Raw genomic sequence first — 15657 nt, 5'->3', positions numbered from 1 at the left:
TCTAGCAGTCTGATATCTGACTGGCTTGTTATCAGGTATGATGTCAATAAATAATGGTGTACAGAACATATGCACCTCTTACTGCATGACATATGTACAAAGGTTGACAAACTTGTGGCTGGAGCTACAAACATTGGGCCAATATTGGCATGTTGCTGTGATAACCTCATACATTTACTGTCGCACCAGGGTTTGTTGTGACATATGTCCTATGAGGGATATGAAGTCAGTAACTCTCATGGCTGTCACCATGTACTGACTGCAATCCTCACACTATGCTTCTGCAGTTCTCAGATAGGTGTTCTGTGAGTAACACAAGAAGCAAAAGGCTCCACACACTGCCCAGTCTGCAGATAACCCTGCAGATGAGTGTTTCCCCAAACACATAACACTGTCATGACAGGTAATAAATCATGACACATAACACTGTCATGACAGGTAATAAATCATGTAGACCAGCCATATCCACACACACCCTGTTAAACCGACATTACTCCAAATGCAGAAGAGCAACACTTACATTCTGTAGTCATGTCTGGCACATCCCCCCTCCTGTCTGTTGGCCTGCTTCCACAGTATATGTTGTTAGAGGTAAATCCCAATACCATCTGTGATGTTGTTTGCCAAACACAAAATTGAGGTCCTGCTCACAGTGAATGAATAGTCCCAACACCAACATGGTGTTCCTAGATATTGGAGTGTGTTTCCATGCAGTTGGCTATGGGAATGTTACCACAGCTGTTCCTCATGCAATCAGCTAGAGGGTGACTGCAATCCATGCAGAGGCCATCAGATGATCATGAGCATCACTTAAAAAATGCAAGCTGCTGCCTAAGCAAAGCAGGTGTAGTTCTCCACATCCACCAGAGAGGGAGTGAGAGAGACAGACAGAGACAAAGTAAGTCAGTGAGGGGGTGGGAGAGTAAAACCTAAGCATGTTTGTGTCACACACCTACCAGTACAGGGTTTCAAACCCCTGACTGACTATTTATTGCTATCACATGTCTATGCAGTTATTGCATGCCCCATATAGCTTACATGGTGGGGTGGTGTACAAAGATATATCTGATGGTTTGTGACATCTGCAACATTGATATAGTAGTGGTAAGGTAGGTGTAGTAAACGTGCCTGTCCACATGAACAGGTGTCAACATCAACACAGCCACACTCTCTCAGGGACTCATACACATTGACACAGCTGGCAAGGTCAGGAATGGACTTCCTAACCAGCTAGTTTGCCACAATACAGTAATGCGCATGTATCACATGCACCACAGCGGTTATCCGGATGATATATGGGCAAAGGGTATTTGAAGGTGTCTGACATCAGACAGCATACTTCAGTAGGCCAACGGGAGTTGTAGTGAGTGTGAATGTGGTCAAAAACATCATACTCCACACAGACACAGACACAGGTTGCCAGTACTGACATGCATGGGTGCATTGCTTCACAAGTGTGTAGTGGTTGACTGTGCCAGAAGGTTGTACAAGGCTAGGTGAAGGGTATACCTTGGCATCAGGCCACATGACAATAGTCTGCAGGGGTGGAGTGCCTGGATTGGCCCACACAGGTGGGTATTGTATTCACCATCCAGTCACCTGGGTTACTATTGTCACCTGGGTTACTATTGTGTGTGGCCAGTGCTGTGCAATGCTTGCCATGTATGTGTTCTATAGTCCATGATATGGACGGTGTCTGGGATGTGCACATGTCCAACATGCATGTTCAGTGACATGTGTAACTGTACCTAGGCTGTCTGGCCCATGTTGTGTACACAGATTGTTATCATCAGATGTGCCAGTCCTGGCCTCATGTGGAGGGAACTGGTAATGGACACCAGGTTGACCCTGCACCTACACTGATAGCTTTATACAGGTGTTCCTGGTGCCAGTGGCATCTGTCCATACAGGACATGGGTTTAAGGCATGGTATGTCCTTTGTGGGTCACATTTGATGGCACCACAATATGTTGAAGGCATCCAGTGGGGAACATAGTGAAGGTACACTGTCTGGAATTATGTGCCTATTGTAGTTATGGGACAGGGTGCCATGCCCTCTGTAGTCCACTGCAATCACACTGTGGTTACTATCTCTGGGCAATATGCAGTGTACTACCAACAAAGCGGTTGTTGCCTAGGCAAGTGTATTTGTGTATGAGACATGGGTTGAGAGTTTTCCCTGGGTAATTCAAGGGTTGCTTACTTTGTTCACCAGGCCTTGATGTCACATGTAGGGGTATGGATTGGCACCCCAGCCTTTCAGCTATTTGACATCTGTCATCCTTGTAAGGTGGACATTGTGACATAAAATAGGCCCACCATATAAGAAATTTGCAAAACCTGCTCCACAATGAGTCCAGTTGTTACACACTCACAGCCACCTCCACACAGGATACGAATGACAAACACAGACACACAGTTGCCATGTCTGAGATTAGAACTCCTACCTTACTAGCTTATCACATTACAGTATTACACAGTTATAGGACACACCATGGAGATTACTGGACTACTTCTTCCCCAAAGGTGTATTTCACTGGGAATGACATCAGCAGGCTTGCCAAAGAAGGGCAATGGAGGTTGTACTGACTGTGAATGGCCACAAAAGCATCGCTCCCTGCACAGACAAACAAACACATGCACAAACATCCACACTTGCAGAACTGAACCCCTACCAAACTACTGTATCACACTACAGCATTATGCTGTTATAGGACGCACCATGGAGATTAGTCGACTACTCCTTCCCCAAAGGTATATTTCACTGGGAATGAAATCAGCAGGCTTGCCAAAGAAGGGCAGTGCAGGTTGTATTGACTGTGAATGGCCAAAAAAGCATTGCTCCCTACACAGACAAGCAAACACACAAACTTGCCATGTCTGGGAATAGAACCCCTACCAAACTACTATATCACAATACAGCATTATGCTGTTATAGGACACACCACAGAGATTACTGGACTTCTTCTTCCACAAAGGTGTATTTCACTGGGAATGACATTAGTAGGCTTGCCAAAGAAGGGCAATGGGTGTTGTATTCACTGTGAATGGCCTCAAAAGCATTGCTCCCTACACAAACAAACACACAAACATCCACACTTGCCATGTCTGGGAACAGAACCCCTAGCAAACTACTGTACCACACTACAGCATTACACTGTTATAGGACGCACCATGGAGATTACTGGACTACTCCTTCCCCCCAAAAGTGTATTCCAAAATTAATGACATCAGTAGGCTTGCCAAAGAAGAGCAATGGATGTTGTATTGACTGTGAATGGCCTCAAAAGCATTGCTCCCTACACAGACAAACAAACACACAAACATCCACACTTGCCATGTCTGGGAATAGAACCCCTAGCAAACAACTGTACCACACTACAGCATTACGTTGTTATAGGATGCACCATGGAGATTACCGGACTACTCCTTCCCCCAAAAGTGTATTTCAAAATGAATGACATCAGTAGGCTTGCCAAAGAAGGTTAATGGAGGTTGCATTGACTGAGAATGGCCTCAAAAGCATTGCTCCCTACGCAGACAAACAAACACAAACACCCACACTTGCCATGTCTGGGAATAAAACTCCTACTTAACTAGTTTATCACAGTACATCATTACACAGTTATAGGACATGCCACATAGATTACTGGGCTACTCCTTCCCCACAGGTGTATTTTAAAGTGAATGACATCAGCAGGCTTGTCAAAGTAGGGCATTTGAATTGTAGTGAGTGTGACTAGCCTAAAAAGCATTGATCCTTACACAGACAAACACACACACACACTTGCCATGTCTGGGATTAGAACTCCTACCTAACTAGTTTATCACACTACAGCATTACAGTTATATGACACGCTACAGAGACTACTAGGCTACTCCTTCCCCAAAGGTGTATTTCAAAGTGAATGACATCAGCAGGCTTTCCAAAGTAGGGCATTTGAATTGTAGTGAGTGTGACTAGCCTAAAAAGCATTGAGCCCTACACAGACAAACACACACAGTTACTATGTCTGGGATTAGAACTCCTACCTAACTAGTTTATCACACTACAGCATTACACAGTTATAGGACGTGCCACATAGATTACTGGGATACTTCTTCCCCAAAGGTATATTTCAAAGTGAATGACATCAGCAGGCTTGCCAAAGTAGGGCATTTGAATTGTAGTGAGTGTGACTAGCCTGAAAAGCATTGATCCCTACACAGACACACACACACATACCATGTCTGGGATTAGAACTCCTTCCTAACTAGTTTATCACACTACAGCATTATACAGTTATAGGATGTGCCACAGAGATTACTGGGCTACTTTTTCCCAAAAGATGTATTTCAAAGTAAATGACATCAGCAGGCTTGCCAAAGTAGGGCATTTGGATTGTAGTGAGTGTGACTAGCCTAAAATGCATTGATTACTACAGAGACACAGACACACACTTGCCACATCTGGGATTAGAATTCCTACCTCACTAGTTTATCACATTACAGCATTACACAGGTATAGGACATGCCACAGAGATTACTGTACAATTTTTTTCCACAAAGGTGTATTTCACAGTGACTGACATCAGCAGGCTTGCCGTAGTAGGGCTATGGGGAGGGCAGTGTGTGTGCATGGGCCATAACCCATTCATCTAGAGGTAGACACACCACACTCAGGCATACACAGGTTTATATTCTGCAGGTGCGTGTATACAACTGCTAGATGACTACTACCTTGTAGAGTCATGTTGCACAGTTAGCACTAGCACCACAGAGTCTATAATGCTGAGGGATTCCAGAGGCTAATGTCTATGGTGAGTGACATTTATACATCATGTGGTTGTAGCCATCTGGCTGTGTGCTGGGTGGGACAGGCCTCATGATGGAAGGCTCTTTGTCACAGTCACTCTCTTCCACACATCTATGTATGTGTACTTTTGGCATATTATAGTGTGTTGTCCTTGGATATATGTGTGTATTCCTATCCAATGTGTGTGCAAAGCATGACTGGTGCATACTGAGGAGTGTATGCACTAACATCTGCAACTGTCAGATATGTATCGTCCACTGTTGTTGCCAGACATGGGCTTCATTTCTTTAAGTGTGTGAGCATGCCCAGTATGACCTTTCAATATTTTGTTGTCTGACATTGCCTTCATTTCTCTAAGTGTGGGAGCATGCCCAGTATGCCCTTCTGTATGGAATGTGAGGATCCATTCCAGGTAGATATACTCCAGTGCAGACTTTTGTGTTCTACACCTACAGCTAGCAAGCTGTTTCTGCAGGATATCTGTAGATCATTTGGCAATATGGGGGTCAAACTGGACAAGGGATAGTGGGTACTGTAGGTAATTGTGTCTGTGCTGCTTCTGCTACATGTTCCTAGTGTTAGCAGAGATATTCAGAGATATGTACTGTTATACACTATGATGTTTTATGTCATCAAGTACTGTCAGGTAGACATATTTGCTTGCAGTGATGTCCTGGGGAACACAGGGTGAATGCAGCTATGTCCAGTATTGTGGTCAAACGTCTACATATTCCTGCAAACTAATGCCATTCTGGAGGGGGAGCTGCAGACACTTGCTGCTGGGTCTGTGTAACTGGTTCACCACCTTGGTACAGTGGTGGCAGAGAATCCCATACTTGTATATCCATCGACATGCCAGTATGGGCTTATCTTGCTGTGGCAATACCTCACAGCTGTACAGATTCACACAGGTTACCCAGAGGTAGGGGTCATAAGTCAGGACATTACCTCTATTGTAGTTTATGGGCAGGTTTGTAGCCACCCATTTTTGTGTTTGCAGCCAGACATAGTATGTGCACACGGCTGTGTTTCGGACTTCGCACATTCCATGCTGCCCATGCTCCCACCCCCCTCTATTATTTTATCCTCTTCCATACATTATGCAAACATTCTCTGATACTTTCCCTATAGTTATCACCTCATCAGAGCAGTGTATTGGTGTTGGTCCACAGTTCATGCAGTGGGACATGGTGGACATGTTTCTGTGGTTTGTCCACATGGCCTTGCATATGGGTTCTGTAGACTGTGTTATGTTGTTATTTGGGAGTCCATGACATAACATACATTGGCAGTACAGGTGAGATGCAGGCCTTTGGCATAGGACTGTAGGCCATTTGGTAGTGAAGCAGGCCATTGCATTCGCTCAGACCTACAGTACCAGACTGCCATACAGTATGTTCCCCTGGGCTGACAAGGTAGGTGTGCTAGGTGTTCATGCCAATACTTTCTGTCAGTATTGATCAGGTGGTGTGGATGATGGCAGGGTGCTTCTTACAGCTAGGGACACACCTGCATTAGACACCTGCACTGCATACTGCATTCTTTCACTATTGTCATACACAGGTGGGGGTCATATTGTACTCATTCCTAACAGCAGGGATAATATCAGTGAGGTACTCTGGGTGATGGCTGGGTGAGCTAGGTGCATGTGTGCTATGGACACTACTTGCATCTGACTCACAGATGTGCATGGGGCATTCCACTTATGCTGGCTTGTGCAGGACATCAGCTGTTTCTCAATACATCATTCCTATGACCTTTGTGATCTGCGAGTGTTTAGCCAGATGACATCGGTATTCCCTACTACAAGCCCAGATAGTCTGCTGCAAACCTGTATGTACAATTCCAAGGGTGTGTCCATTACATGGTTACACATTATATACTGTCTGTCTGGGGTACTTTCCCCTGTGTACTGCTTGTATATCTGGCCCAACAGTCATGCCATGCTTATCTTTCAGATGGTGACACATATTACCTCCATACATTTATAATGGCTTACTTCTAGAATGTGTTATACTGGGGAGCATTGTGCTTAGCACTGCAGTTGTGACGACTTGGCCCTGTCATCGGCAGTACTGGGCAATGACCAAGGGTCAAACCTCACCATGCATACATACTCTTGCGCAATATGAAACACACACCAACCTAATACACACATACCTGCATATTGTACAAATGCTACAATTTATCCTGCTACCTTGGCCAGCTCAGGTAATCTGTGCTGCACTGGTATTATACCTACACATACATGTTACTACATTTTTACATCGGATTGGGGGGCACACCAGACTGTTACTCCATTTCTACATAGGGTTGGGGGGGGGCACACATGACTGTTTCTACATTTCTACATAGGATTGGGGAGGACACCTGACTGTTTTTACATTTCTACATAGGATTGGGGGGGGCATCTGACTGTTTCTACATTTCTACATAGGATTGGGTGGGGTACACCTGACTGTTACAACGTGTCTACATCGGATTTGGGGGGCACACCAGACTGTTACTACATTTCTACATAGGATTGGAGGGAGCACACCTGACTGTTTTTACATTTCTACATAGGATTGGGGGGGGCACCTGACTGTTTCTACATTTCTACATAGGATTGGGGTGGGGCAGACCTGACTGTTACAACATGTCTACATCGGATTGGGGGGCACACCAGACTGTTACTACATTTCTACATAGGGTTGGGGGGCACACCTGACTGTTTCTACATTGGAGCATTGTGTTTGGCAATGCAGTTGTGAGGACTTTACCCTGTCATTGGCAGTACTGGGCAATGGCCATCAGGTCAAACCTCATAATGCATACATACTGACCACTCTCACACAATATTAAACACATACCAACCTAACACACACATACATGCATATTGTACAAATGCTACAATCTATCCTGCTACCTTGGCCAGCTCAGGTAATCTGTGCTCCACTGGCATTAGGTTCATAGGTTCATAGGTTCATACTAGGCTATCTGCCCGAGGGCATTTACAAGCCTAGCCCATCGTTTTGTGGCTTACGCCACCCCTATAGTATGGGGAACTATACCCATTATTTTGCTGTGCCTCTGTCGAGCAGTGACACTGAGGTAATCCCTGGGGTATATCTGCGATCTCCCATCCATTGGTCAAGATTTCTCTTGAACAAGGCCAGCGAGGTGCTCTGCCTCACATGTACCGGGATTTTGTTCCACAGCATAGGGAGTCTTTGGGTGATGAATCTATCCCTCCAGCACGTCCTATTAATAGCCGTGTCGAGGTTTAAGTCTCCCGCCCTTGTGGCTCTGATGGATCTAGATTTTTGAGGTGAAGCATATTCATCAAATCTGGGTTTGACATGGCCTTGTATGTTAGGCAAAGGTCACCTCTGAGCAAGCGGTAAGCAACTGAATAGAGCTGGAGTTCTTTCAGTCGGGCAGCATAGGACAGATTTTGAGACCCTTTATCCTTTTGGTGAGGAACTTTGTGGCCTCTCCAGCTGCTGCAAGTGTCGGGTCAGATACATTCGAATGGGGCATTGTACTCAATCATTGGTCTGATGAGTGATGAGTAAAGGGAGACTATGACCTCCCTTGATCTAGATGAGAATCCCTTCATGATAAGGTGGGCAATGTAGAAGGTCTTCCTGACTACTTTAGCTACATGGGTGTCGAATGACAGACTACTATCAACCTGGGTCCCCAGGTCCCTGATAACTTCTTCTGTGCTCAGTGGATTGCCACCTATTTGGTAGCTAGGGTAACCTTGTTTTTCGAAGGGTATGACTATGCATTTTTGGCATTTAACTTTAGGCCGTGGCTCTGGCACCAGTTATCCGTTCTGTGAGACCCTTCTGAAGGATATCTGTGTCAGATGTGTTTTCTACTATGGCGCCAGTTTGCAGTCATCTGCAAACTTTGTCAGCCATAACCTCCTGTGTTTGCTTGTACTTGAAAAGTAGATGCCAAACAAGAGTGGGCCCAGGACTGAGCCCTGTGGGACACCACTTGTGACAGGCTTTGAGTCTGACATGGCGCCAGCAACTCTGACCCTGTGGGTTCTGTCACTCAGCCAGTTTGCAACCCATCTTGTGATGTATGGGTTAACATTTAAGCTGATGAGTTTTTCAATGATACCGAGTGGGGTATTGTATCGAAGGCCTTAGCCAGATCGAGGTAGGCTGTATGGACTGCCTTTCCTCATCAATGGCTTTGGTGACTGTTTCAAAAGTCAACCAAGTTTAAAAGGCATGATCTGCCTTTGACAAAGCCAAACTGGGTTGGATCCAAAGTCTGCAAATTCCCTATGTCTTTATTTATGAGGTCCATTATGATCCTCTCCATGGCTTTGCAGATAAGGCTTGTCAAGCTAATGGGCCGGTAATTTCCAGGGTCGGTGGAGGCACCGCCTTTGTGAAGTGGGACCACAGTTGCAGTGCGCCACTCCTGGGCGTAATGATCCAGAGGTAAGACTTTGATTAAACAGCTGTCCTAGCTGTGGGTTTAATTCCTCATTGAGTTCGTGGAGCACACAGCCGGGGACACCATCAGGTCCCATGGATGCTGTGTTTTTTGCTTTGGAGAGAGCAGTTCTCACTTGGGCGCTGGAGATGTTTGGGGGGCTGCAATCGTTTGGTATAGATATACCTACACATACATGTTACTACATTTCTACATAGGGTTGGGGGGCACACCTGACTGTTTCTACATTTCTACATAGGATTGGGGGGGCACACCTGACTGTTTCTACATTTCTACATAGGATTTGGGGCGCATCTGACTATTTCTACATTGGATTGGGGGGGGCACACCTGGCTGTTACAACATGTCTGCATCAGATTGGGGGGGACACACCAGACTGTTACTACATTTCTACATAGGGTTGGAGGCACACCTGACTGTTTCTACATTTCTACATAGGATTAAGGGAGGCACACCTGACTGTTTCTACATTTCTGCATTGGATTGGGGGGGCACACCTGACTGTTTCTACATTTCTGCATTGAATTGGGGGGGCACACCTGACTTTTACAACATGTCTACATCAGATTGGGGGGGCACACCAGACTGTTACTACATTTCTACATAGGGTTGGGGGCACACCTGACTGTTTCTACATTTCTACATAGGATTATGGGGGGGGACACCTGACTGTTTCTACATTTCTACATAGGATTGTGGTGGGGCACACTGGACTGTTTCTACATTTCTACATAAGATTGGGGGGGGCACACCTGACTGTTTCTACATTTCTGCATTGGATTGGGGGGGGCACACCTGACTTTTACAACATCTCTACATTGGATTGGGGGGCACACCAGACTGTTACTACATTTCTACATAGGGTTGGGGGCACACCTGACTGTTTCTACATTTCTACATAGGATTATGGGGGGCATGCCTAACTGTTTCTACATTTCTACATAGGATTGGGGGGGCACACCTGACTGTTTCTACATTTCTACATAGGATTGGGGGGCACACCTGACTGTTACAACGTGTCTACATTGGATTGGGGGCACACCAGACTGTTACTACATTTCTACATAGGATTGAGGGGGGCACACCTGACACTGGTACACATTTGCTGTGATTGTACTAGTATGTCAGGTACTCCATTTCATTCTGTATTCTAACATATCATGCTGACTAGAGGCAAATCAGTGTACTACAGGTCTTAGGTTTGATTGACCTACATATCAGTTTCTGACTTCTTACCCTTCAGAACTAACATCCCACTGCCTGACCTGATGTAATCTGTCTGTGTAGGCATGGGGGGGGGTTGTTACCCATAGCCATCATTCAGAGGCCTTAGCACAGCCTTTGTTTATGCTTGTCTACACTTGTCCTGCTGGCGGAGACTGGTGTTTTGTATGTGAGCCTCCCTGACTGGCATGTGTGTGTCATATGGACACACATGTAGCCCAGCATATTTCCTGCAGTAAGTTTTGTCACCATGTGTAGTACTGGCTACTATGGTGACACCAGTATTTGTTACAGATCTCATGCTGCCACTATAGGTGTCTACTATCTGCTGGCATCCCATTCAGCCACCCAATTCCCTTGCATGCTCACATCCATACCATAGATACAAGTAACAACACATACTATTCCATTCAGCAATTGGTAAGAAGAATGACTTACCTTGTGGCTGTGCCAGTATTGAGGATGGTGCTGGGGGCTGCCTATGTTGGGTGCACATAGTACACTCCCTATACATGGTTGAGCACAGGTAGTGTCATGTTTGGCATCCCTCTTACTGTATTTGCGAGTCAGAGAGAGGTGTCATTCCCTGGGTCCCTACTGTGTCAGTGTATGTGCTATGTGTTGCCTCTTTGCTAAGGCAAGGGCATTCTGCCTACTGGGGCCACCTCAGGTTGTTCTTCCTCCGAGTCACTCTGTGCCTGTGCAGGCCTTGGCAATGGTGGGGGGTTGTGTGGCCCTGCTCCGTGCTGTTCCTGCTGCAGCAGTTTCCGCAGGATCATATTGTGTAGCATTGCACATATGATGACAATATAAGTTCATGTAGCTGGTGAGTACTGCAAGGCTCCACCGGATGTGTCCAGGCACTGGAACTGTGACTTCAGTATCCCAAACACATGCTCTATTATAATTCTAGTCTGTGCGTGTGCCTCATTATGGAGTTCTTGTTTGGGTGTGTGTGCATTTCTGATGGGTGTCATCAGCCACGGCTCCAGTGCATAACCAGTATCCCCCACTAGATGACCATGAGGGATGTCCCCGCTGGCAAATCTCTGGTACAGCCGCGTCAGATGCCAGATGTGGGAATCATGATAGCTTCCAGGGCAGCCAGCACACACATTCATTATAATGCCCTGGGCATCACACACGACCTGGCAGTTGATGGAGGGGAAGCCCTTGCAGTTGATGTAGACCCTACCTTGCTCACCGGGTGGTGCTTTGATATGTATGTGCGTGCAGTCTATAGCACCCACTACCTCAGGGTATTCTGCTATTTGGTGGAAGAGATGCATATTGCTGGCCAATGCCTCACAGGTGTTGGGGAAATATACGTGCTCACTGGCATGTGCTGACATGGAATCCAGGAACTGGTAGAGTACCCTGGATGCTGATGCCTGTGAGATCCTATGATATCCCCAGTTGGCCTTTGGAAGGTACCTGTGGCTAGTATTCTTAGGCCTACACATACCTTGGTATCCACTAGGATGGGTTCTCCTCTGTTAGTTCTGTGTGTCAGGTGTGGTCGGCACAGCTCAACAATTTGCTGTAGGAGGTCCCTGTCCACCCTATAGCGCTCCACTATGTCCAGCTCATGTAGCCCCTGGTAGGTTACCCTGGGTCTGTACACTCTTCTCCATCTCCTTACTGTGGGTTGGTCGACAGCATTCTCATCCTCACCACCTTCAGCCTCTTCCACATGTCAGTGTATGATAGCTACTGCAGCCCCTATCATTTTGTTGTTTTTGTTTGTTAAAATTTCCCCACTTGTATACACCGGTGGTGTAATGTATGTGGGAAAAATCAGAGGGAAAGATGTTTGCATAGTTTATAGTAGTGTTCTGGGCTAGGCTGCTGCCTGTGTAATTGGCTGATTTTGATACATTTCACCTGCCAGCTATGCTAGTTCTCCTTGATTACCTTCCTACTACTGTTTTCCCTTCCCACTGCCTTCCTGTTTAAGCCAGAGGGCGCGCCATGCAAACACAGTGCTCAAGTGTGCACAGAGCTGTTATTTTCTGGTTTACTTTTTTTTTCCTTTAAAACCTGGTGCATGGCGCGCACACCCTCTTAGGCAATGCAAAGAGTGCTAGGCAGTGTCAGACACACCCCCTTGCTTAGCTCTGTTAAGCTACGGGCAAGCCCGAGCCACAAATCCACTTACAGTATGCCTGGCACACCCTCTTATGATGTCAGCTAACTTCTAGTCTTGCACCAAGCTATTCCTGCACTAACACTGTTGGGTGCTGGCTAGCACTGAGGGCAAATCTGGGATTCAGTATCATTCCCCTTATTTGCATAGGATTGCCTGCTAATGCATAGTTACAGGTCCCACACTGAGCCTCACCCCTCAGCAACCACTATTCACTGGCCATGTTGTCTTCTCCCTGCCATTGAGTATAATGACAAAATTGTGATTTTAGTTAGAATGCTTATTTTAGGTTATTTTTTTAATTTTTGGCCCGATCCCGGTTGCGCACCACTGTCCTATGCTTAAACAGCCGAAATCTGCTAAAAAAAAAAGTTATTTTTTTTATTTTTTTAATGGTTTTCCATGCCAATGGCCATATATTTGGCCACTGGCATGCTTTACACTTTATATATACCCATTACTTGGAGCTGTCATGGCTCCGTTTTGTAGTTTGCAGAAATGTACTCGGTTTTTAACCAAGTACATTTCTACAGATTACACTAGTCCTGCATGGCCGGCTGCCAGTTTCCTGGATCGCAAATTCACCTCATTTGCATGGTTTTCACCTGCAAATGGGGTAATTTGCATACAGGAGCTGCGTCCATGCAAGAATAGTGCAGGAGCGCTCGTGCATGTCCCTGCAGCTTATTCCTGGATCGCACGGCAGACATATTGCCTCCTGGAGCTCCTGCACTGTTCCTGCACACTGTGCAGAGCTTGCTGAATCCGGGGGTGAGTTTTTCTATGTTTTTATATATATATATATATATATATATATATATATATATATATATATATATATATATATATATATATATGTATATGGACATGCATATGTACATATACATATACATATAAATGTATATATATATATATATATATATATATATATATATATATAGATATATATATATATATATGAGTTTAGAGTGGTGTGGTTGGCTTTTCCCTACAAGAAGGCTGCAGGATGGGTTGCCCCTGGAAAAGAAATACTTACAGGTAATTTTTTCATTGCTTTGATTTTCTGACTAGTTGTTTTCAAGGAACTGCATCTTTATGGAATTGCAACTCAACTCATAATGGAAGTGATAGAGACATAGAAATGTTGTAGCACAAAACAAGCTACAAAAAATTGCTTCTTGTTATTAGTATTGCCTTATAAGTTTACACATCTCTTTCAGTATCTTGGTTTCTTTTACTGCCTATATTATCCAACACCCTTTGTGCAAAAAAGTTATGTTTCAGTAAGCTGAAATTATTTGAAGGATTCTCACTATCAGATATATGGCAAAGAATTGATATGTATACTTTATGGGAAATTAAGGTAGTGTATACAAATGCATCTTTTCAGGTATATATAGCATTAATGAATTGTAGACCATTGGGAAATGACAACACAAAGCCATTACTTGAGAAAGTATTGTCTTCATCATTTAGGAAGAATAAGGTAATTGCATAAATAAAGCTATTAAAAATGTAAACCTTCATTAAACTGTAGAGCTTTCAGGAAAATAACAAAAAGCCTTTATTGATAATTATTACATTAGCAAGTTAAAGAGGCTATCACTTGAGGGGAACAGAAAATCTTATGTGGCAAAATCAATTGCAACCTTGGGGCAGTAAACACCAGCTGGTTCAATCTAAGTAATGTCTTTATAGCCTTTCTCATTTTTCCTGAGCATATACTCTATACACAGGTTTGTGTATATGCGGTGATAGTGGGAGAAGTAGTGAACATATCATAAGGAAAGCATATTCTCACTGCCATAAACGTGATGAATCACTTTGTCAGAGTTCTTATTTTGAAGAATGATCTTTTTTTTTCAGAAGGGGTTATTTTTAAAGAACATACATTACAAAACCCATTGCAGCCTTGTGTTCACTGCTAAAGGCAGCCTATATAGGTAGTGGATTTTATATAATTATGTCTTGAAGAAGCCTTTCTAGTTGCATCACAAAGAGCATTGCACATTTAGCCCCATGCTGCATTCCACACATTAATACTGTAGAATCCTTAAATACAAAGGAAAGAAGATGTAAAGAAGTCATTGTGGTGTCCTCATATGTAAGAGGATTGAAGTAACATTACTGGATTCACATTACAAGACAAAGTTTATGCTTAATGAGCCAGACGTGATACAGCTGTTAAGTATCATTTCATTCTTAAAGGCAAGGTAAAACTGTAAAAACACACACACACACACACACACACACACACACACACACACACACACTCACATGGACACAAGCACACACACACACACACACACACACACACACACACACACACACACGCACACACGCACACACGCACACACACACACACACACACAAGAATCAAACAGGAAAGGCTACCAGTCAAAGGGGGTACCAGTAAAGCTGTGTGCACTGGAAAACTTGGGAACAGCTGGACATGATCTTCACTCTTTGACCATACTTAGTAACTGTGCACTGTGTTTTAGCCTGTGCATGTGTTTTATTTGGCTTGCTAAGTGATAATAACAAATACCTTAAAAGGTTGCTTTATCACTTATATACTACACTTTGTAAGGGGTGTCTCATTTTCACAACTCTCTTCAGCAGCTCAATAGTACATTCCTGGAAGCTGTAAAGGACATTTATAACATATAACAAGGTACATTTAGTATCTAAAGTCTGTTCCAAAGTTCAGCTATAATAAAGTCAATAGTTCTGTAAGTACAACTTTTTGGCACTGTGATATCCAACTGGTATTAATAAGGTACAGTTCTAAAATAATAAATCATACTTTGTGTTCTTCCTGCTGATGCAACATTTTTCTATGCATTAGCAATAATAAATGTAACTTAAATTGTTCTCTACAGTTTTGCAAATATGAAAAAATATTATCTTCTAAAGTGCAGTTTGTAACTGTGTTTTCTAAGAAATGCAGATGCATAAAATAGTTTTCAAAGTAGTTTTGTGTGAGCACGTGTGTGTGTGTGTGTGTGTGTGTGCGTGCATGTGTGTG

The sequence above is a fragment of the Protopterus annectens genome, chromosome 11.part0 (assembly GCF_019279795.1).
Source record: "Protopterus annectens isolate FY-2018-M chromosome 11.part0, PAN1.0, whole genome shotgun sequence".
Lineage (NCBI taxonomy): Eukaryota > Metazoa > Chordata > Ceratodontiformes > Protopteridae > Protopterus > Protopterus annectens.
This window is presented reverse-complemented; position numbering follows the sequence as displayed.